Genomic DNA, 9,229 nt, shown 5'->3' with positions numbered 1-9,229 from the left:
CCTACATAATTTTATTTTGGATTTTATTAATTTCCCTGCAAATTCTACAATTAGATGGGTAAAATGGCACATTTTGTATGCATTATTACACTAATAGGGGTTGAAACCACTTGGCCCACAGGATTGTATCTCACTGTATACCCAAGGCCTCTGATAATACTTCAGATATCCACTGTGCATCAAATGTTGCGTCATTAGAACCATACTTCTTTAGTCTGATTACCAAAAATCTTTCAAGGCAGCCAATAACTGTGTGGTAAGCCACACTAATCAGAGGTAGCAAAGGACCAATAAATCACTCTGAAGTAGACTTCCTTGGCAAAACTCATCCATGTTTGCCTGCAGCTGAATTATGCTGCAACTACCTTCCCTCTTTGTTTCCTTTCCTAAAAACATATGACCTAGATCAATGTGTAAGAAATTAGAGCAGGACTGAGCTCCCCATAGAGGTATTTTCATCATGCTACATAAACAACCATGAGAAACTAGATAATTTTCCAACTCCTTTTTAGGACAGGATTGTTATTTGCATATTTCATCTGAACTGTTTTGAAGTAAAATTATTTATTTAAATTTAAGAATTTAATTCATTTTAACATTTAACTCTTAAAAAATCTCCAAAACAAACAAAAGAAAAAACACTTAACAGGTGTAGTACAAACAGCAGAAATACCTGACTGTGCATCCCATTAAGTTCAGCTTATATCTCTATCACAGTTCACAGCTTCATCTTCTATATCCTTATCCAGGCATAATGCTGCTCTCTTTTGCAGTAAAGTGACATGAAAACAGCTGTTAGCATTACAAACACATGTGACAATTTCCAGTTAATTTCAAAATTAAATAAGCTCTTTTCCAGTAATTCTTTGATGTCATCTAATTTTCTGCCAGTTGGTAAAGTCAAGGAGACAGAAGTCTCAAAGTAATCTGAATTTTATGGTTCTAAACTTTTCTCCCTTACAAGGAGCAAACAATTTTTTGCTTTGGTCTTTTAGGGATTATTAGTACAGAAGAACTAGTATAACAACAATGAAGGGAATGTTTGATTTTCATTTCAACTCATAAGTCCATCTCTGTTCTTGAAACTATGATCCCTTATGCTGTGGCATACACAGAGAACTGATGAAAAATTGTCTCTAAGGTTCATTAACACTTCAACACTAAAAAAAGCACAAGGAAAACACATTAAACTTTTTTATCAGTCACTCCACCACCAAACCCCCATTTCCTCACAGTGGGGTTACATGCTGTGGATTCATTTTCTCTTCCTCTAGTTCACTCCATAATAACTCCCAGTAAAGTCACAGAGAGAGACTTAAGGGTTTTTTTTAAGCTAAATTCCCAGAAAAACTGAGGCTATGTCTGTGCTGCCTGTTACAGAAGGGCCAAGGCTCCCTCATGGCAGATCTACTAATTCTCTACAGTGCGGCCCTATAAGTGCCTGTGAATGTGTACTCTGGGCCACCTGTGAGGGAGTGGCACAGCATCCAGCTTTATGTGCCAAGACAGGCAGTCATGTGGCCTCACATACCTGTGACTGCTCTAAGATCAACCTTTTAGTGCGGCATAAGCAGGACCTCATCTCAGAGCTGTAATCTCATCTGTTAATAGACAAACACAGCTGAGTCTGGGCAGGCTCTAATCTTTAGAAGAGGCTGGACTCCTCTCAAGGGGTGAGAACAGCCTTCAGCATCAACCTCTTCAGCTGCTTCACATCCAGACAGGACTGCTTGGACCCACAACACAAACCTCTGAACACTGCAGCCAAAACAGGTACAAAAACATGTAGTTAAACTGGAAAAAAAAAAAAAAAAAAAAAAAGAAAAAAAAAAAAAAAGGAGAGCTGAAAATTAACAACTCTTTGGAGTTGTTGGGTTAAATTACATTGTTCATAGAATTCACATAGCACTACACATAACTTTTCCTTGTCAGAGGTAATCCTGATATAGAATAACACAAGAGTTATTTATTTTCCAGGCATGCTACGTCTGCTTGTCACCTACTTTCTACATGAAGGAATTTCCTCCTCTTCCTCATTACTGGTCAACTTCATTAAATCTCGTTTCACCCTCTGCTAGCTCAGTATCACCTCTTCCAGAGGTGTTAATATAAATCCACAATCTCTTAGTCTTACCATCTTTTAGTCATATCACTGCATGGCAATCTCAGGTTCTGATTGGGAAGCTGTTCCAGGCCCTTTTGGGTACATACAACTGCTTTGAATATGGTTTGCAGGCACCTTTAAAGGCCAAAAAGAAAGCATCAAACAAAACGAACCTACAGCCTTCTATTTAAAAACAAAGCCCCATAATTTCCATACACTCTCTTTTTTTTTTTAATACTTGACTCATCATCTTGTAACAGCACTGGCAATACTGCAAAAGTCACTTCCCTGAGGAGCTGCCCAGGCACTTCTATATCCCTGTGATGGCTGCCAACAGCAGTAAATAAACTTTACAGTCTTACACTCATGCTAAAGATCTAGCTATTTACAGGAAACTTCCAAGAGATTCCACAAGTGCTTGCAGACAATTTACTGTTACATAAAATCTTTTGCATCTACACACTTAATCTAAAGCACAGTTAAATTCCACTGAAAAATTCCCATTAATTGCAGAAATCTTGGACCAAGTTCTAGAGTTACTAGTGTTAGCCCAGTTTATAAGGGTTGACCTTCATACCTGTTTGGCTGCTGATACTTATGTCACTATCGTATATTTTTATTTCAGGCAAGGAGCACAATGGGATAAGCCAAGATAATTTTACTTGGCTATTTTTGTTTCATCAAAGCTTGCCTCTGTCTCAGTACGTTTAAGTGCATCTGCATTCAATATTTTAAGACCTATGTTCAGTTCATTCAAGCGTCCTCTGCCACTTTAGATGTAAACCAGGAAGTGTCTCATTTATGATTTGAAAACCTAGTCCTCTTGTTAACTTTGGGCTTAAATAAAGTACTCTGCAAGCACTGGCTCTGTGTCTGAAGGAAGTTCCTATTATCGCATTCTTAATGTTACTGTAAACAGATCCCTCCTCCTTGCATGGCATCTCAGGCCAGTGGGTGCATAACATACTGGAGAATTACCCTGGGAAACTGAGGACTGAGCCCTCGAGGGCTCAGCAGCGAAGGTCACAGACCCAGCCTTCAGACCTTGACCTTGGCTGACTGTGTGACAGAGCCAACATACCAGGCAAGAGGAGAGTGGGGGAGAAGGGTCAGCAGACACTGGAGACAGATGGCCTAATTCATCATACACCCGAAATAAATAATAATAATAAAAAAAGCTGTTCCAAGCTTTACATGCACAGCAATGGTTGCAAATTCCACAACTGTGGAGACCTGCCAAGCCATTATACACATACCCATACTGCGGTCACTGGGTATAGCTCCTGAAAGGTGAGCTCAGGAGAAACTGCAAAGCATGAAGGGTGCTGAGATCTCAGGAAATTGGTTCATAAAATAATCATCCAAGCCCTAGTGGAAAAACTGTACACAGAAGTTAAGGATTGATGTGATATTACAGGTTATTCATAAACAATGCACTTATGCAATGCATAAGTTGTCTGTGGACTTGATACTAAGTATTTTATACCTAATATAAGCTTCTTTCAATAATAATTTTTTTTTGCTCTTAATAGTTTCCCAATTGGAGCTATTTGATGGCATGTCCTTCTAAATAAATTTCTCTTATCACCAAGCAGAGAACCTCATAGGAACTGGCAAGACTGGTGATGCCGCTTCAGGAGAATGGAATGCAAACCAAACAGGGTTTTCCCCAGATCATGAATTTTGGTTTCTCTGCGGAAAGAGCAATAGAGCCTCCAGGATGCTGCCTTTCAAATTTTGGCATCTAGAAATCCACAGAGAGAAGGAAATAGAGTGGCATCAGTAATGGTGTTTGTTGCACAGGCTGACTGCTCAAAGGGGTTTTGTGAGCACAGCTTCCCTACAAAGACAACAGCAGCCATTGAGTTATTGAATGTCACAAAGCAAGTGCCAGAGAGCTTGACCATAACCTTCATCCAGCCCTTTAGCTCTCTTTCCACACAGTCCAACATCTGTGCTCTACACAACAGAGTTATTAATACAACCTCCACACTCAGCCAGTGTAAAAACCCACACATAAATCCGAGGGCTCCATTCAGGAGTTCCTGAGGAGCACATGGTATGGATAACTCTGCAAATTCTTGTCACCAATCTGAAACTGCAACCCACAGAGCAGCCTTTTTTTTTGCTGCCAGGTGACCTTGGAGAGATCAGACAGGAGAAGGAATTCCTTTCTGTACAAGTAGGTTCAACAAGAAAAATGCATTTAACAATTCAAGTAGCCCTATCTAACTGCCAGTCTCCAAGTTTGTGGTTCTGAGTTGGCCTCCTAGAAGCTGGTGCTGAGTAGAGAACCAACACAACACACTCCCTGCTACCTCAGAGCCACCACAGACACTTCTCCTGAACTGTTACCTAGTCAAGATAAAAACTGCCCTGAAGGCCTGGCTGTCTCCTTTTATCACACCAGCTTTATGCATCCATGTTTTTCCCTTGTCTCACTGCAGATTCCAGAAACAATCCCAAGCTGCATCACTCAACAACTCAAACAGAGGAATTAAGACAGTGAAGCCCAGGTGTAGCATGCTGAGTATCACCGCTGATCCCATTCTGACAAGGGAACATTTTATTCACTGAAGAACTGCTCTACATCCAGGAAGTACCCCAGCCTCCTGAGGAAAGAGGGAGGAGGAACTACAAGACAGAAAGCAGGAAAATATTCTCTGGTTTTCCCTCTTACCTTAGCTATCCACCAGATTATTTCTTAATGAAAACAAATCCTCCTCCTCCTCCTCCATTCAGCTTGTGATCTCTGCTTTACCCTTACACTGGATACTGAAGGAATATTTATGGGCTCAACCTTCACATCTAATCTAGGAATGGTTCTCTTATGGCTTGGACCCTTGACGTCTTATGTAGCAGACTGAGATGTCTTCCCAGGACACACCACCAAATGGCTCATTTTGGATTCCGGTGCCTCACACTAATACAACCCCAGTTGTTTTATTTCCCCTCCCTCTTTTGAAGAAGCACAATTGTAGGGCTTCCCCTCTCTTTTTCACCCTCAAATTTGCAAGAGGCCTTTTACTAGATTTGCAAGACACCATCTAAATACACAGACCATTGTTCTTGAAAACTTTGAGATATATTCTGAAAGTACAGTTGTGAACACACCTTTTAGAGTTTCCTTTATAAAACAAAGGATTTAAATGTTGCCATACTTCCAAGTTGCGCATGCATCTACGCAGGTATCCATCTGAATCCTTTAGCATCATAGCCATCTTCAGCATAAATATCTTTGTGGGGTAAGAGAGGATTCATGAAGGCAACAAGACTGAGTAATTTAAAACTTGGTCTCACAAGCACTGCCTGCTCCTCCATAGTATTTTTCTGTTGGAAATTTGTTCTCTGAATGAACCAGAGAACAGCACCAATCAAGGAAGTTCAGTCTGAATGTTCATCCTCAGCCTGTGTCTGGTATGGCTTATGCTAGGGAACTCATCAAATATCCCCAAAGTTGTTATCTAGGGGCAAATACACGATACACATGTAGGCAAGCACAACTGGGAAATAAACGTTTAAACCCAGAACCGACATGGCACATGTCTTTTTGAGCCTTCTTAAATAAAAAGTGTTTTTTAAAGTAGGTCATAGATACCACCACTGTGCATTGCAAGAACTGCATGAATGCCTCCTCTGCATTAGAGGGCTTTTACCATCTAAGCAAGCAAACCCTACGCAGTTCTGTCCAAATTCACACAAAATTTAGAATACAGCTGTAGGCTAAACTTAAGAAGATTATTTCCTTATTATGTCTTTATATATTCTAGATGTTTTTACATGTATTATATATTTATACATTTTAATATTACATATTTTATAATTTATACAGATTATAAGATTTAGAAATCCCTTAGCTGTCATGGAAGCAACACAGAGTAACCCCAGCACAGTTTTGTCAGACTGACTGTAATTACAAAGCAATGGGAATGTAATTTATTTGCAAGTAACCAGAGCTGGAAAACTACAGGTGTACTTGAGAGATCCCAGCTACTCAATATCTACAAGTGTGAATTCTAAAATTGGCCAGAAATTAATTCACAAGCTGAGTTCCCCCAGTTTAAGCAAGAGGGTGTTTTCCTCTGCACTGTGAGGGCCTGCATCCAGCTGGTCAGATCTGAACACTGACGGTCACAGATGCATTTTTCTTCAAAATATAAGCAGAAAAACCTGTGAAGGAACAGAGGCAGATTTTCATTGTGCTCAAAGCTCCAGCAGCATCTGCCTACAACCTTTAATTATATCAACAGCAATTAGATGTACTTCTAACTCAAGCACATGCTCTGTCTGGAATGCCTCCTATTTAAAGCCCAGTACATGCAGATTCTATATCATTGACATCCCGTTACCCAACAAACATCTAATAGGCATAGCTGCAGAAGTGAGGTCTAAATGCTCATCCCACCCAATGTAAATCTCATTTCTAGAATGGTGGGAACTGTCAGGCATCAGAACCTGAGAACCTGCATGTCATTTCTCATCATTACATTTCCCCACAGAGGAATTAAGCTATCCCAAATGCAAGCCATGACTACAGTAAGAAATTACAAGCTCTCATCTGCATGAGCAAACAGAAGTTTGAGGTACTTAATAAAAAAAAAATAATAATGTGAAGGACAACTGAACAATGATTTTTCTACTTCACTATTGCTGCATTATGTAAGAAACATTTGCCTGAGACAAAATACACAGGTAGAAAACTAAAATCAAAAAGCTGAACTCAACGCAGTCAAGGTGACCAAACCCAAGAATTGTCCTCTTGTGGCCACAGCCAAATATGGGGAACTAAAGAGATCAAGAAGGAAAGAGTAAGAATGACACTAAAGGAGGAAAAAAGCAGAGTAACTAGAAATAAGGATCTTAGCCTAATTTGGTTTCCCTCTACACTTCAGCTGACTGAGGGAGACTAAGAGGGAGAAGAGGGATGCAATGCCAGGACTGAGGTGAGAAATAGCTCCAAATAAAATAGTCCCCAAATACATTTATAATTGCACTAGAATAAGGGGCTACATATCTGCTTTTTTTGTAAAACTAAATTCCCTCTTTCATAACCCTCCTGAAAGTTAAAATGCTATCACTGGTGAACTTTAGCACACATGTAAAAAAAGAGTATCATCTTGTAACTGGGAATACTTTTACTGGCTATTAGTGAAACAGTAAAAGCACCCAGTGTGTCCAAGGAAGAAAGCAAGCAGGTGCTGGAAATAACGATCAATGTCTAAAGACTCTCAGCTTGCAAAATCAACAGCTATTTCTCCCAGATGAAGAACTGTTATCCATCAGAACCTGGTGCTCCAAGCACAGAGCAGCTGTTCTTTGGCTATGCTGTTGTGTGCCTATGGAAAAAATACACTCAAATAGGAGCAGCTGAGAGGATCCCAGCAGTTACTGACTTCAACAGTCAAGGCAACTCACTTCATACTTCCAATTTGACTGAAGAACTTTAACAGGAACAGCCCACCCCTCTGATCATCAGTGCCTTGGGAATCATCACCTCCCACCCCCACAAGTTCTTCTGCATGAAGAGAACAAGGCTCTCATTCGCTAGAAAAAATTATTAGTAATTTCTCGTAGAGGAACCAGAATAATGTACCTTTGTGATATTTTTTTCCAGTTTTTACTTTATTTGAGCAATGTTTATTTTTACATAAATTTATATATATCTTTTTCTAGATTGGCAAAGTTCTACTCAATAAGGACATTTTAGCAAATTATTAAAAGCTTAGAGGTTTTTATAAATTTTTAAAGCAAAACCTGTGAATTATTTCCATTTACTTCCATTCAGGTCCATGTAAAACTATCTATAACTAGTATTTCTCAATTTGTTCAGAATCCTCACAACAACTGTAAAAGTCTCTGGAACTCCAAAAATCCTTACTGGAAAGCTATGATTTAACCCTCAACTTTAACAATAAAGCAAACTTCCATTTTGCATTTAGTCCAGTTTGGCTCCATCTCCTGCTCAAAGTTACAAACTACATATTGTAACATTTAGATAAGCTTAAAAATATGAACCTCAAAGGTGTTAATCTTACAAAGTACTTGAAGAATGTTTGCTAGAGATGAAAATTATCCTAAGATATTAGAAGTGATCAATGACCAGGTGTTAAGCTTCACATATGGATAATTAAGAAAAAGAACAACTGAACACCTATATTGGTGAAAGCAGTGGCTCTCTGGATAGCTACAATTTTTGAGATGTCCTACATTTAAAAGCAAGTGTGTAGTTTCACTGAATTCTGCCTTTAAAATTATAGGTTGAAAAACCAGGACACTGACAAAACTCAGGGACGCAATAACTCTCAACAAAGCTTATTTTTAAAACTCTAGGAAATTTAAAGCACTGACAGACTGAAAAGGCAACTTGTAAATTCTGATGTTGTATGGAGCAAATATGAACCATCACAAAGATACCAAAAGATCATCCACCTTGGAAACCTTTCTCCAGTCACTGCATTCCATAGCAATCTGAAGCAAACAGTAAGGAAAACTTTTCTGCTACTCCTGACCTTAATAGCAGTCTGGGAAAAAAAAAACTCCTTTAGGTTATAAGAACTGGTATTTTTTTCACAACAATACTTTGACCTTTGTATAAGGACTTTCCTTAAAAAAAAATCAGCAACAAATGAAGTTTTACCTTTCCTACTTTCATACAGTTCTCTCCTATGCAATTAATTTTTCAACACAGTGAGCTGAAACACGGATTTTGCTGCATAATCTGCCTGACTTCATCCCTGTTTGAGGCCCTCTTTAATTCTAACTGTAGCTGTTAACTTAGCAACCCAAGCTCACTGCAGGGCATTCACAGCATTAGAGGTTGTACTTTCACATCTCGAGGAGGGGTTGCTATTTCAGCCTTTCCCATTCCAGTCTCATGTGTACCAATTTTACTGTAACACACACAGTACACCAGATGAAACTGGTGACATCATGTTTTTTCACAGTGGCTACACAACAGAGGCATCACAGCTTTAAGGAGCATGTGGGAAGGTGTATGGTCACAGGGCAACAAAGTGGCAACTTAGAAAGCAGCCTCTCTAAAAAATACTTTTTTCAAGGACAGATTGAAGTTTAGCAGTAATTAAACAAAGAAACCACCCCCCTCCAAACTTACCTTGAAGAGGG

The sequence above is a fragment of the Taeniopygia guttata genome, chromosome 6 (genome assembly GCF_048771995.1).
Source record: "Taeniopygia guttata chromosome 6, bTaeGut7.mat, whole genome shotgun sequence".
Classification (NCBI taxonomy): domain Eukaryota; kingdom Metazoa; phylum Chordata; class Aves; order Passeriformes; family Estrildidae; genus Taeniopygia; species Taeniopygia guttata.
Note: the sequence above shows the minus strand (reverse complement) of the source record.